Source organism: Crinia signifera, chromosome 11 (genome assembly GCF_055691185.1).
Source record: "Crinia signifera chromosome 11, ASM5569118v1, whole genome shotgun sequence".
Taxonomy (NCBI): Eukaryota; Metazoa; Chordata; class Amphibia; order Anura; family Myobatrachidae; genus Crinia; species Crinia signifera.
In genome coordinates this window covers 38,546,138-38,561,938 of record NC_139227.1, presented here as the reverse complement: position 1 = coordinate 38,561,938, position 15,801 = coordinate 38,546,138, and positions in this window count along the sequence as shown.

The following is a 15,801-nucleotide window of genomic DNA, read 5'->3' as shown; positions in this document are numbered from 1 at the left end:
CGCCGGACATCGCATTGCAGTATTGTGCAATACCGCCAGGATGTATCAATGGAAGGGGGCAGGGACAGGACTCCGAAAGGAGCCCATCCCTGTGAAGCCCTGACCCGGAAGCAGGGGGGTCTGCGCATGCACGGTTATGCGCTGACCCCCACTGACCGCACTGCCATGCTCGGCAGTGCGATCCCGCAGCCATAGGCTACAATGGGCTATCGCCATCCCAGAATGGCGATAGCCCAGGGATGCGAAGCCGGGCTGCCCGATGTTGATACATCGGGCAGCTTTGCATCCCCCATAGAAACCTATGGGGGATGCGGCCAGTGGCAGTGCAGGGGGGATCGCAGCAGGGATCGGAGATTCCTGCTGTGGTTCCCCTTTGATACATTTGGGGGATACTTAATATTTGCGGCTACACCCCGAAAACGGGTGTTTTCGGGGATTTAGCTGCAAATATGGTTTGATAAATGTGCCCCTAAGCCTTGAATGGAGATAAAGTGGAAAGAGATAACTTAACCAACCAATCATCTGCTAACATTTTCTGTCATAACTGGCATTTTTCATACACAGCCTGTGATACAGGAATTTGGAGCTGGTTGGCTGGTACTTTTTCTCCGAACACTTTGTCTCCATTCACGGCTTAGTAAATCGAACCCTTAAAAAAATGCTCTAGGTTCTGTGATACAGAAAATTTACAGCACACCTGTCGCTGACCTCACAAGGGCCCTTATTCTGATCGGTGCGGCCGGAGCCGATTATGCGGCCAGGACCGTGCGTGCGAAACCCCGCCTTCCATACGGATCGCCAACTCCGTCCGTATGCGGTAAGAAGCTGTCCGAACGGACCGCACGTGTATTTTTCACGGAATACACCTCCTCCATCTAAGGGAACCTCCCCCATCATTCGATGGTCGCAGACCATCGAATGCAGAACCGAGTGCTCCACCAGCTCACGCAACCTCAGACCACACGGACATTTTTCCGTGCAAAAGCAGGGATCTGGGCGGGCAGCTGACATCCGGCAATGTCATATGTCCGCCCCCTACACGTGCGTCACGGCCGCATTACCATACGTACGCCCAGCGTTTGCATGGGAACTCCCATGAAACGCGGGGCGTATGCATATGGTAATGAGCCCAAATAGCCCTTCACGCCCCTCTCCACCCCCTGTTCGGAGTGTTCACATATCATGCGGGATTTGACCGTACGCCCCGCTCGCACATGCGCAGAGACGCCTCTGCACATGCGCAGACACAAAACATCGGCGGGCCGAACGCACGCGGATATATCCGCACCGATCAGAATAAGGGCCAAGGTGTCTGTGTCCGTGATGTCACAGGTTGGTAATTATTTAATAAACTGTGGGCCTGATTCAGCTTTGCACACTAAGCAGCATACATTTGCTGATTAGCGAGCAGGTTATTGCCACCTTCTGGGCATGTGCAGACCCTCTGTGCAGACACTTTGGTCACCGAGGTGTTTGCACAGAGGGCAACCTGTACCATCGGCCCACGGACCGAATACAATCAATGACGAGTGCTTATGAATTAGGCCATGTGTTCTTAACAGCTTGCCTACTCCCAAATTTCATGGACCCCTCCCAGAGTCCTGGAAGAATAGTCTAAACTTAAGGATGTTTTCTTGAGAAGTGGGCAGGGCCTTGTTGGCGAAAGTCACTGTTATTCTCATCATAGCCCCGCCCCTGTTGCACGATGGTGTGTCACTGGCTGTTGTCTGCGTGAATTAATGTGAATGGCTGCCTCCACTATGACAAAGTGCTTGTGGGATAGGGCCCAGGATTGCCAGGGCAATGAACCAAACTACCATGACCCTTCATTGTAATTTGCCGGCTTTCCTCGTCAGCTTAACGCTGAAAATGGCTGCATGTAATATGCGCAGGCTCCTTGTTCACGTTAATCGCTCTTTAAAATCAATGTTTTGTTTGTTTATCTGCTGTCGTCATAAATATCTAAATGTAAAAAAAAATTTTTTTATTTTATTAGAGAAATAAATTATTCTACGGTACAGGTGAGACCAGGTAACTTAACCCTTCAGCCGCCGGTGGGGTTGGCAGTTCAGCCAAAGGTTGCAGCACAAGGAACCGGTAACCTGATTACTGTTTTCCCGGCCTCCCTCTGACTCAGTGTGTGGATATAAATCCCCGGCATTCACAGAGGACTTGCTAAATACCTTGTCACCACCTGCACAAAGCTGGCAGTGTTGACTTGGGCAGTCTGGATCAAACACCCTCCTTTCCCAGAGCTGATCTAGAATCCGAGTGTTACAGTCCCTGGGAACACATTGTTAAAAGAACTGAGCAGAGAAAGCTCGGGTCCCCATCGATTTGCACCGTCTGGGGATGTGCTACGCCTGGGTGTTTGTGTGGGCCGGGAATTGTGATCGCTGGAGATAATCAGGTAAGTCTGTCGCTTTCGGACCTACTGTAGGTCTTGCCAATCTGCAATATTTGTCTGTGAGCTACATCATTGTGTTCTGCGGGGTGGATTTACGATATAAGTGTTTGTGACTGTGTGTCCTAGAAGTATGGACATCCAAGACCTTCTGGGTTACTGGACAACAGTCATTTAGGATGGAAATTACAAGTACCTGGAAAAGTCAGATATTTAGGGATCCCTGCACTACCACGTCTGACCATTAGGGGTCTTTTATTTCAGGCCCATTTATCCCAATGCATACAATGTAAGCTATGCTTGGGTAGGATTTTTATGTACCCAGGACTTACCTCCAGTTATGTAGAACATATTCCACCTGGCAATGCACATTTGGGGCGGGATGTCATGCCACCCAAGTTCGGCGGCAGTGCAGAGTGGCGGCTGAACCCGGAAGTTTTTTAAAGGGGCAATCACTTACAAGTAAGATTTCCACCGGCACCCCACACCGCCGCCAAACTCGGGATTAGCATTACATTCCACCCATGATGGATCAAGTGTGTTATAGGGGTACAATAGATACAGTATCTCGGAGCCCTGTATATAATGTAATGTGTGCTTTGTTTTGTATATATAATGTACACAATATGTAATCTACATTTGAATGAGTGTGCCAAATATATGACCAATGCTAAATACTTTTGCCATCGATGGGAGGAGAACCAGATGATTTCTCACCAACAGTAAAGTACAAGCAATTAATATGTTTTGTTGTATTTTTTTACAAAGTTCTGGGACACTGAGCTTTGCTCCACCCCCAACATTCCGCAAAGCCCCACCCCCAGGCTGTTATTGGCCCACAGACTACTGAATTGTAAAGCAGGGGTGACCATCGCTGGGTGAAACCATCAATGGTTCTCTTGAAGAGGGTATCACACCATCAAAGTTACCTATCAATGGTACCAGGGCCTGATGAAGGGTTCTAGCTGCCCTAGGCTAATACACATGTAGCTCCCCTTGTAATGTTGTTAAACACGTGTATGGGCGCTCAGGGTTTCGCCAGTCATACTGCCCATGTGCATTCTACAACTGGCATGTAGAATATGATGCTTGTGGTGTGGGAAGGAGACTTTGGCTTTAGGCTGCCTGGTTTTTCACATGTTGCAGGGAATTCAATTGTTTTCTGATGCGATATTTCAATGTTTGTACCGATGGGTGAAAGTTACTGGGCTCCTGTTACTATCGCACATGTCGCTCCCAATGACACTGGGTATTGCAGTCTGTGCAATCTACTGCGGACTGAATTTGGGCGCCAAAAAGCTTGACTGCTCCCCATCCCAGGAGGTGGAATCGGATGACAGGTCGGCAGTGCTTGTCCTTTTGTCAATGTCGACCTGTTGGCCCTGGACACTGTCTTTCCTTTGATCCCTACCCAGACAGAGCGCACAGGGTAATCCCAGGCAGAACGTCAGTCAGGTGATCTCCTAATCTGCGTGACCGTGATTAACGATGTACATTTGGTTGCATGTTAAGCTTCTGACTCCCTAATAAATTGATTTATATAGATAAAAATATTTATATATAGAATATTCATTTCTGAATAAATACATTTATATGAAATAAGTCAAAGAATCTATGCCATCACAAGCATGACTCACAGTGAGTTTTTCATGTTTTTTTGGTGCCGAATGTCACTGGGGTCCCCGTGGACACTGTATATGTGCACAGTGTCCCCTCGCACACTATTATAATCTCTTTCTATGGCTCTTATTCTGGTTCACTCGCAAAGGCAAATTCCTTCTCAAATGGACAAAACCATGAGCATTACATGGGGGGGGGGGGCAGATATAATATGTGCAGAGAGATTTAGATTTTGGTGAGGTATTTTGTTTCTGTGCAGGGAAAATACTGACTGCTTTAGTTTTACACTGCAATATAGATCTCACTGAAGTAAAATCCCAACAAAATTTAATTCTCTCTGCACATGTTACATCTGCCCCCACCTGCAGTGCACATGGTTTTGTCTATTTGAAAATAGAATTTGCCTTTGCGAGTGAACCAGAATGAGGGCCTATGTCCACTTGGGTAGTAAAATATAAACCAAGTCGACCTGTGACATTCTGCACCTAAAAAAATGCAAAAAAAGTAATTTCGACCATGTGACCGCTCTAATGCTGGCGTCTAACTTACGTTACTGTAGATCCAGACGCGGTCGACTCTCTTCAGGTGTCTAACTAGACGGGTTCGACTAAGGGCGGTCGATCGTAACAGTCAATCTAGACATTGTAGATCAATTGTAGGGATGGCCATCGACCATCGATGATTAGAAAACATAAGCATAAAAATTGTTTTGACATCGATGGGGGAGAACCAGATGGTTTCCCACCATCGATGTCAGGCTTAACTGAATAGTTTCATTTTTCTTTTTTCAACTAGGGGCCGGGACACGGAGCATAGCTCAGCCCCCGACACCCGTGAAGCCCCGCCCCCGTATTTTTGATTGGATCAGAGGCCAATCTTTCAAAGCAAATGGATGACCATCAATATATAAAAACATCGATGGTCATCCATTGTATACTTCTACACTATCGATGGTCATTTGCACTTTTGCCATCTATGGCAACCATTGATGGCAAAGGCAACTATGGCCATCCCTAATCAATTGACCTGATACCGTCTGTAGATATATCTTCCAGTGTGTACCCAGCCTTATAGCGCCCTGAGGACTGGTTTCGGGAGACGCTGGTTATTAATCGTGGTCACGCAGATTATCACCTGACTGACCTACTGCATGGGATTACCCGTGTGCTCTGGCTTCCCCTCATACTATAATAACATGCTAGAAGGTTCCTTGGCTTCTAAGTCATTTAACCCATCATTCTCTGTGTCGCTGCCTAATCAGCAGGCTCTATATAAATGTGTAGTAGTTAAGAGACAAGCACATAGTACCCGGATGATAAGTCGATGATGTCTAGATAGATTGTCAATAGGTTGACGCCAAAAGACAAATTTCGACATTGTAATGGTTGACAAATTATAAAGGTCGACACACACAAGCACAGGGAGAACATACAAACTCCAATCAGGTTGAAAAGATAATTCAGTACAAGATCTGAGGGGTAGATTTATTAAGCTTGGTGAAGTGATAAAGTGTCTGGTTTTTATCACTGGCCAATCAGCTCTTGTCTGTCATTTTTCAAACCAAGCCTGTAACTTCCCAGTTAGGTGCTGATTGGTTGGTGATAAAAATCAGACACTTTATCACTTCACCAAGCTTAATAAATCTGCCCCTCAGTGCTGTAACCGTACTGGTTAGCGTTGCTGACTTACAGCGCTGTCTGAATGGTGCAATATGGATCCAATGAGGGGAGGAGCAATGCCGCGTTAATTAACCATCTGTATTGTGTTGGATATTTTCATTTGTCATGAACTCCCCTCTAATGTACTAAAGAAAACTCAAAGGGACAGTGGCTGTCATTACTGCTATTCCTGCCTGCTGAATCCCAGCTACAACGGAAGAATCATTTACATTTGTGATAGACTCTTCTGGGGAAATCTGGCACGGCCCTACCTCCCAACAGGTGAGAAACAGTTACCTGCCGAGAAAGAGGGCGAGGGTGCAGCTAGAGGGGTGGAGCATTGGTCGGAGGGGTTGTGCTGGCTCCACCCACTTGCTCCTGCCCATGGGAGTTGGGAGGTATGCATTGCACTTGCACACAGTGTTAGTATTTGAAGGCTGTGGGAGAGGGATTGTAAGATCCCTCTCCTGCAAATATGCCTCCATAAGCATAAAGCAGTTTACAGCATCTGCGGAGGGTGTAAACCTAAGGGGCCAAACTTTGAAAAGCTTTGATTTTTGTAGTTTAGTACATGGGGGTCAGATTCTAATCCCCATTGATAATAAAGGGGACCGTGACCCGAGCCTTTTGCCGGAAATATGTAATCTCCTGCATTAAGCTATTACCACGGAAACACAAAATGATGTTGAAACTGTAGAATCTGCATAATGCTACGTAGAACTGACTTGATAAATAGACTACTTCATTTGGAGGGGGAGAGGATTCAGTGTTCTATTTAACCTTTATGAACTAACTACCCGTATCCAATTCCCTAATGTTTTCTATTGAAATGTAACATGACCGCACATGCTGGCCACGCCCTCAGTATAGGATAGGGGGCGCTGAAGCATACCCTTGCTCAGGGCACCATGACACCTAGCTACAACTCTGCCAACAATTTTTCCTTATGGGCAAACGTCTTGGTACCCCACTCCTGCAGTGTCCCCGGGCAGACGCCTTAGTACCCCACACCTGCAGTGTCCCTAGGCAGACATCCTAGTACCCCACTCCCGCAGTGTCCCCGGGCAGACGTCCTGGTACCCCACTCCCGAAGTGTCCCTGGGTAGACTTCCTAGTCCCCCACTCCTGCAGTGTCCCCGGGCAGATGTCTTAGTACCCCACACCTGCAGTGTCCCCAGACAGGCATCCTAGTACCCCACTCATGCAGTGCCCCTGGGCAGAGCTCCTAGTACCCCACTCCTGCAGTGTCCCCGGGCAGATGTCCTTGTACCCCACTCCCGCAGTGTCCCCGGGCAGATGTCTTAGTACCCCACACCTGCAGTGTCCCCAGACAGGCATCCTAGTACCCCACTCATGCAGTGCCCCTGGGCAGAGCTCCTAGTACCCCACTCCCGCAGTGTCCCCGGTCAGATGTCCTAGTACCCCACTCCCGCAGTGTCCCTGGGCAGAGGGCTCAGATGCCAAGAAGGGCAGGCAGTGAGTGTAGATGGGGGGAGCTGACTCTGATTCATGTCAGTGCTGCAGTTATTACAGAGAAAGCTGCCTCTCCAGTTACACAGTCACTGCTGGCGTATTGTCAGCACTGTGCTGAGCACTGTCGGATCGCCAGCAGCCTCAGCCTCTGTGTCTGAAGTTTGGGGACTCTGGAAGCTGTCACTGGGATCTGTGACTGTGGATGCGGAAGGTATAATGTGCATGAATCCATATATACATTCTATGCAATATTGTGCATCATTCTTATTACTATATATATATATGTGTGTGTGTGTGTGTGTATCCCTGAACAGTGAGAACAGTGTCCCATGTATGTACAGTATGTGTATCTATATATCTACAGTAAGTATATTTATATATATGTATATACTGTATATATAAATAAAATAATCCATAAATGGCACACGTTAACACTTCTGACAGTGGATTGTCAGCTCTGTGGGATAGACCTTCTTGCCCCAAGCTTGTGGCACAGAGGATTACTGTACTATTATGTGCGTTACTGTTTGCCATGGTTCCCTGGTGTTACACACATGTCGTGTTTGTGTGTCAGTGACAGTGTGTCCACCTATAGGGATCCCCCACTTGTTACCCTGGGCTAGTAGTTGTGAGTGCTGGAAGTGTTTGATGATTCCAGCAGCTGTTTCGGGGGGTGGGGACCCTTTCTATGAATGTTGTCATTGTATATAGATCTGTCTGGCAGGGCCGAGGAAAGGCTGAGATCACAATTATGCACCTGGTAACTCGCTCAGTCCATTAACCACAGAGAAATATTAATGTACGAGTGATTTCAGTCCTCAGAGGTCTATGACCCGGACATGTGTGGATATGCCGATCCCCTGTCCTGCTGCATTCATTCTGGAAGTCAGGCTGGGCTTTTGTATGAGAAGGAATTGGGGTGAGATTTGTGGTCTGTGGAAGCATTACTTACTTTGCTGCCATCTCTCTGACAGACCTCTATATGGCCTGGCACAGTCTCTGTATAGCCTGGCTCCTGTACAGCTTCAGCCTAGGGTTGGCCAGGAGCCGCTTTTATGGATTCGATGATGGAGATTAAATCTAGCAAAAAGTTTGTTCTTCATTAGTTATTGATAGCAAGTGGAATATATTTGTCTGCTCCAAATGATGGGTGCTCCACTGGTTCCTTGTGTTTTATCCATGTTTCATCTTTGGTAAAATGCACTTTCTCTCATTCCGTGTTCCGTTATATAGGTTTATATCATGCAGTGGCGGATCCAGGGGGGGGGGGGGGGGGTGTTACATCACAGTTCAACATTCAAATAGGGGAGCCCCACCAACTACCAGTGTGTACCGCCTTTGATGCTTAGAGTGGCAGTTGGTGGCTCCCCTGTTTTAATTTTTAACTGTACTTTAGCCCCTTCTCTGGTGCAGCCACTGGTTATATGAAAACCTTGGCTGTGCTAGGCTTGGTGGCCACATTATGCCATTGTGCCTTCACGCGACCTGTCAAAATGCCAACCTAATAGAGATACCCGACCCTCGCCCTTGTCCCTTCTACCTAGTTCACAGGTCTTCAACCTGTGGCCCTCCAGATGTTGTGGAACTACATTTCCCAGCGTGCCCTGACAGTTTTGGCATGCTCTTATAGGAAAAAATGTGGCAATGCATGTTGGAACATGTAGTTTCACAACATCTGGAGGGCCATAGGTTGAAGACCCATGACCTAGTTGGTTGTTTTATTACTCTTATTATTCTTAATGTCAACACCAGAATGGGAAATGCTGCACAATGCTGACATTAGGGTTAGGCTTTAGGGGAAGCGCAAAGATAGACGTTAGTGTACTGGAACTTCACATCATATGATGCCACTGGACACAGAAGACACTGATACACCAAACAGAGCGCAACGAAGGTAGGTGATCGTCACACTACCAGAACACACTGATCTATTGACACATTTAATCACTGTCGTCGTTCTGCATGTTGACATTAGAAACATGTCGACATTATGAATGTTGACACAACACACCTAATCCCAGTTTCAGCGCTGCTTGTTTATACCTTGTACATCAGTGTGGAAATTATGTGGTGCCTTAGAAATAAAAGGTAATATCAATAATCCTGTCGATTACTTAACATCAAGAGAAGCCAGAGAGAGATTCTCCCCTGCAATGCCAGGTGATTGGCCAGAAAGTTGCTTTGTGAAGTCATTCTAAAAAGAGAAGGTGTTTAACGTGCACTTTTATATCTGGCTCTGCTTTTGATTAGACCCAGTTGATTTACTAAAGCTTCTAAAACTCAAAATTGGTGGTTGCTATGGGAAACACCAGTACTTTTCTGTTTTAGAAACTTTAGTAGTTGTAGCCTCTGGACTCTTAAACATAGATATTTCCAGTAGTGGCCTTTCAGTAATGTGTGGTTGCTCTGCAGTCATCTCTCCAAGCTGTGATCATTTGACATAATCAATGGTTCTAGCCATTCATTCCCAATATAATCTATGCATTATCAGGCATGTCCAAACTATGGCCCCCCAGCTGTTGTGAAACTACAAGTCCCATCATGCCTTGCTACAGTGTTGCTATTAGGGATTGCTTAAACTATGGCACGGCATGCTGGGATGTGTAGTTTCACAACAGCTGAAGGGCCTCAGTTTGGACATGCTTGCATTAAATTATATGATTACAGGCAAGCCATAGACTGCTGTTGAGGACCTGATGTGATATATTGTTCAGGGTTTTCTGTTACTGGACTTAATGCAGTGAAAACAATGCAACATGTGTAATCTAGAAGTACTGTACGTAATCCAGAGTCACTTTTGTTGGCAAACGTCTGAACATTGAAAGCCCTTTGTGCAAGTTTAGGCCCAGGCAATATAGTGAAAGCTGCACCATCAACCAAACCCCCTGATCTTTGGTAGTAGTTGATGTTACAGGTCTCTTAAAGCTTTGTGGTCAGTAGAAAGTTGTCTGTATCTAGAAGGCGGTTAATGGTCATGATACAGTTGATAACAGTTCTCCTAATGTAGAATGGATGGCAAACAGGAACCAGCCTTGTAGAACGGACAATCCTAGTTACTGTATCCCATTTTTGTGGTGCCCTGGGGAGGCTGGTGCTGAGAAACACCATCCGGTGTGATTCCAGTGTTGACCATGAGGAGATCCTACTTCCATAGGGGTAACCTTAACCACCAGAGATGGACATAGGACTTCCTTATAACCATAAAGATATGTTTGGCTTTAGTGTGGCCAGAAAGACGAACTAACAATGACTATTGTCTCACCACTAGATCCATTACAGGTCAGTGGAGTAAATAAATGTCAATTTATACCCCAAAGAATTGGAAGTCTCCTGGGAGAGGTCCTTGGATCTTGTCCTCGTAGAGACATTTTCCTGGCCGGTTCCTTGAGCCTCAAACTCCGGAGCGGGTAGCTGGAAGATACTGCGGAATAGCTGCTGAATCACTGACCCCTAATTGCCTGGTTCTCTTCTATAATTGTACCTACAACTTGCCCAGTATTGGGTTACATCACACACGGTTCATTCTAGATGGGAGTGAAGTCATGGAAATATGATGTAATGAGGGAATTAGTACTCTGTTATTATTTGCCCTTTTATTCTATATTATTATTCCTGTTACTGAGTTGTTGATATGTGTTGTGTATCCATCTCTTAAATAACAAGTTTAAGTGGTTTGGACTAGTAGGCAGGAAAGGAAAGCTATAATTAGGGTCATTTTATAAATGCTGTGCAAAATTCTATCACTTAGGGGAACATCTGAACAAAGTGCTGCAGAGAGAAACAGCACAAAACGTATTTTTTTATTTTGGTTGAGGCTTCCCTCGCCGATATAGAATGTCATATCGCAGTCTGCCCTTAAGCCCCGCCTCCGTTAAAGTTTTCCTCTACCCTTTGTGTTGCCAAGCTGTAGGGGCACAGAGCTCCTGGGCTTGAAAAGTGATAAAATGGAGAGCGATAAACAATCAACCAATCAGCTCCTACCTGCCATGTCACATGCTGGGTTTGAAAAATGTCAGGCAGGAAATGATTGGCTGGTCCTTTATCACTCGTCATTTTATCACTTTTGAAGCTTAGTGCATCTGGCCCCCTATGTTTGCTTATCAATGTTCACAGTTCTATGAAATTGTGCGCGCACACACACACACACACACAGAGTTTTGTGATACTTTGTGATACTTTGTGATACACGGCGGCCAATTATCAATAGACTGCACATGTGTATGGCGCATTGTACGCATGCACGAGGCTGACCGGCGATGAAAGCCTGCTACTTTTTTAATTGCCGGCCATTCGCAAGGTGATTGACAGGAAGTAGGCATCTGTGGGTGGTGACCGGCGAGCGGAGCTGCTTAAGCTGCAGTCGGACAGAATGATGTGAGCATAAAAGGCTTCTCATTCCTGCGCCAGAACACACCCAGCCAACTACCTCACAGAGTGGGAGAACCATAGGTGCATGCAGCCGAAACCTTTCCTGTCTGTTATGTTACATCTCACCCCAAACATTGAGCTGTATGATTATCTGGCTTTAACATAAAGATAACAAACCTATTGGTACTGTATAAGTGCAGGGAGAGATAGAGTCTCTGGGAGCGATAGAAGCTGCAACCACTTGTGAAGGAGGAAGAGGAAGCTCTGCAGCGCTGACAGATGCTGACTTATGGATTACCCAGTGTCAGCAGCTGGAAATGAGAAAAATCTGCGTGTATCACGGCTGCCAACTGGGGGGAAGAATTGTTTTGTTTTTCCTGATCATTTGCAATGTCAGTGTCCTATATGCCTTATGGTTCCTTGTTTTCTTACAGACAGGCAAATATGGGGCTGATTTTTTATTTACGGACTCACCATAGAGTAGGGACCCCATAGTCAGGGACATATTACTGTATGGGCGCACTGGTCAGCTGCCCTTGGTCTCTCAATTCTAGGGGCCTCCAAGTAGAAGAGTGCTGGTGCCTGAAGCTTCTTGGGAGTGGTGAATGCTGCATGGCTGCTCTTATTATGAAGTATGCTCAATCAGAGTGGCCAATCAGCATTCTCTACCTGCTGATTGGTGGATGGCTGGAGCTATACACCAATCATCAGAGTGCAAAAATTCTCTACCCGCCTTCCAGTCTGTAGTCATACAGCGAGTAGCTGTCAACATGCTGATTGGTGAATGAATGGCTGGACCTTCTACCAATCAGAGTGCAGCATTCTCTATCTGCCTTCCAGCCTGCAGCCAGACAGTGAGTGGCTGTCAGCATGTTATTTGTTGGATGGCTGTAGCTGTCTACCAATTAGAGTGCTGACAGCCATTGAGGTTGACATGCATTAGGTCGACCACTGAAGGTCAACATGTCTTAGGTTGACTCACTCAAAATGTCGACATAGCTTTAGGTACACAGGGTCATTAGGTCGATGCATGCGTTAGGTCGACATTTTGGAGGACGACAGTCAAAAAGGTTGAAATTTGATTTTCACTTTTTTTTTAGCCGACATGTGCCGACAGGTGGTATTTCATGTTCTACCATCCACTAGGGCGAGGAGTGAGAAAATAATAGTGTAACGAGCGTAGCGAGGCACCGTGCCTGCGCGAGCGCAGCGGTGCACAGATACGGTGTCCACCTAATGACCCTATCAACCTAAACCCATGTCGACATTTTGAGTGTCAACTTAAATCGGATAATGTTACATGACTCTGTTGCACAGATCGCCCAGCACACAGCGATGCACCAGCGATTTGTGCTGAGCAATCTGTCACGGCCAGTGTACTCAATTTAGAGAACATTGTAGATGACTAGATTTATACTGCATGCAGTTTAAATCTAGTTAGGCGATAGTGACGTGCGGGGCTGCACATCACCGTTGTGAGGTTATAAACACAGAGCGATCACTTAGAAATACCTGCCGGCATTGTATAAGGGGCCAATGTATCATTGAATATTTGCAGGTTAATCCCCCAAACACGCGCTTTTGTGTGCTAAGTAACCACAATCATTACATAGTTACATAGTAGGTAAGGCTGAAAAAAGACTTGCGTCCATCTAGTTCAACCTGGTATAGATATCCATTACTGATTTGGTAGGTTCTGGTATTTTACAGACAAATTATATTTCTTATTTGTACCCATGGATGTTTTTCTCCAGTAAATGTTTGTCCAACTTTGCCTTGAATGTATTTAATGAGCCAGCTGTTACCACCTCTCTGGGAAGAGAGTTCCAGAGTTTGACTGTTCTGACCGTAAAGAAATTCTTTCTACTAGCTGAATGAAATCTTTTTTCTTCTAATCTATACTCATGCCCTCGTGTCCTAGATTCCTTTCTAGTAGAAAATAGGGTGTGTGACAGTTCCTTATATTGGCCCTTGATATACTTGTACATGTTGAGCATGTCCCCCCTTAAATGTCTCTTTTCTAATGTAAATAGTCCCAAATTGCTTAATCTCTCCCCGTAGCTTAAATTCTCCATTCCCCTAATAAGCTTTGTTGCTCGCCTTTGGACTTTTTCTAATTCTATGATGTCCTTTTTATAGTGTGGGGCCCAGAACTGTACTCCGTACTCGAGGTGAGGTCTCACCAATGCTTTATATAGTGGCATAATTACCCTTGAGTCCCTAGTTTCCATTCCCCTCTTAATACATGCCAGAATTTTGTTGGCCTTTTTTGTAGCTACATTACAATGGGCACTACATCCCAGTTTGCTGTCTATTTGGACTCCTAGATCCTTTTCAAGTATGGAATTACCCAGTTCCTCTCCGCTAAGGTTGTAACTTGCACACTGGTTGTGTCTCCCAAGGTGCATAACCTTACATTTATCTACATTGAACCTCATCTTCCATTTTTTTGCCCACTCATCATTGTCCCCCCAAAATATCACAGAGAGACGGCAGCAGTTATCCCTAAATCCTGCAGTGACCCCTCCGTTCCTGACTGCAGCTGCAGGTTTCTGAAGACGCCGTTCCGCTGTAACCTATGGGCTACTCATCTCAGTGGGTTCCCCCAGAATCCTCCCTGGCAATGGCTGCCACACATGCATGGTCAGGGGCACCGTACATGCGCATTCCCCCGGTATAATCACACACAAATATGGTGCCTAGATCACGTTACAATCATAAATGAGCCCCTTAAGTGTCCGGTTACTGTCCATGCAATAGTACAGGTCCCCCCCCCCCCCCCATCTGCCCCCCCCCCCCCCTGCTGCGGGCTATGCCTCTGCTGAACACTCTCCTGCATTATATAACCTGCAAGTAATTATAGGTGGGAGGACTGCCAGGTCTTAGTGCCGGGGCTCTGCAGATTACTAATCCTCTTTCTGCCTCAGTGCGGCTCCACGTCACATTGATCATATCACTGGTAACTGGTACTTGCTATTTCTACTCTGCCTGGGACTTAACCCCTGCCTGGGTTTCGCACAGCACCAGAACTCAGACGCAACACGGGCACCAAATGGGTGACAGAGAACAGCGCGATCCTCTTCGTTGTTGTATCCATTTGTGCCTCTAGATTGCATGCAATGCACAGAGATTTAGGGCCTGATTCAGATGTAAATGGTAAATGCCGCCCGGGCCGAATGTCCGCTGGCGCCCATATCCCCTCGTTAGCATCCAAAACACATCCCCTCGCATGGGGCCAAACGGGACTTTAAACTGACTCTTATTCCATCCCCAGTCTGAATCGGCCCATTTGCAGGCATTGGTACCTACAGGTGGCAGAATTAGGTGGAGTGAGGGCATTCCTGTGGTTTTGTGGAGGTGTGCATTCTCAGCTGTGCACATGTGCAGGGGTAATGTGGACGGGGGCGGCGCTTACCTGATCACTGGGCACCGAAATCTTGCAGTCCAGCAATCAGGTTTGAATCGGGCCCCGTGCCCCGCCCTGATGCAGTGTGACTGACACATAGTGGTCGCCCCTCCTGAATCCATTGCCAGCATCTGCCTGGGCCACATTTTGGTTTATGACCAATGAAGTTGTCTTTATTAAGCAAACAGTGTTGTTTGTGTGTAACCTGTAAGCCAGCAGTGTGATGTCACACCTAGGTGTCACTATGCACTCAGTGTTCATACATACAATCCACAGGGTCCGACAAATCCTTGTGGCAGCCATGGCGATCTCAGGATCCGATCGGATGCACAAGAGACTGCGCATCAGATCATATCCTAAGGTAAAACACAAATGATATTGCACTTTCCACATGATTTATCAGCCCGATGGGCCGAAATCGTGTCAAAAAGTCCATATCGCACTAATGCATGGGCACCTTTAGATTTCTAGCACTGCAGGTTCCTGCTCTCAGAGGTGGCAGCTTGCAGTTGCGGCAAAGTGCAATCGCATCATAGAAATCAATGTTAAGGGTCGCCCAGTAATGCACCAGCCAATGTCAATCAACATTTGAAGTCATTGTTATGATGAAACGCGTTGGAATTTCTCTTCAGACTGAACTTACCAACCCACCAGAGATACCATTGTAATTGCTCATGTACTTGGATAAACATTTAATGTACATTGTCACACCTTGATAGGTGTTTTTTATGTATTCATTTTATGTATTAAATGGTATATGTAAACTGAAGTTGTTTCACTATCTTAGCGCCCTCTGAAACCCCACTTTCTATATATAATATATTAGGGATGAGCGGGTTCAGTTCCTAGAGATCCGAACCCCCCCAAACTTA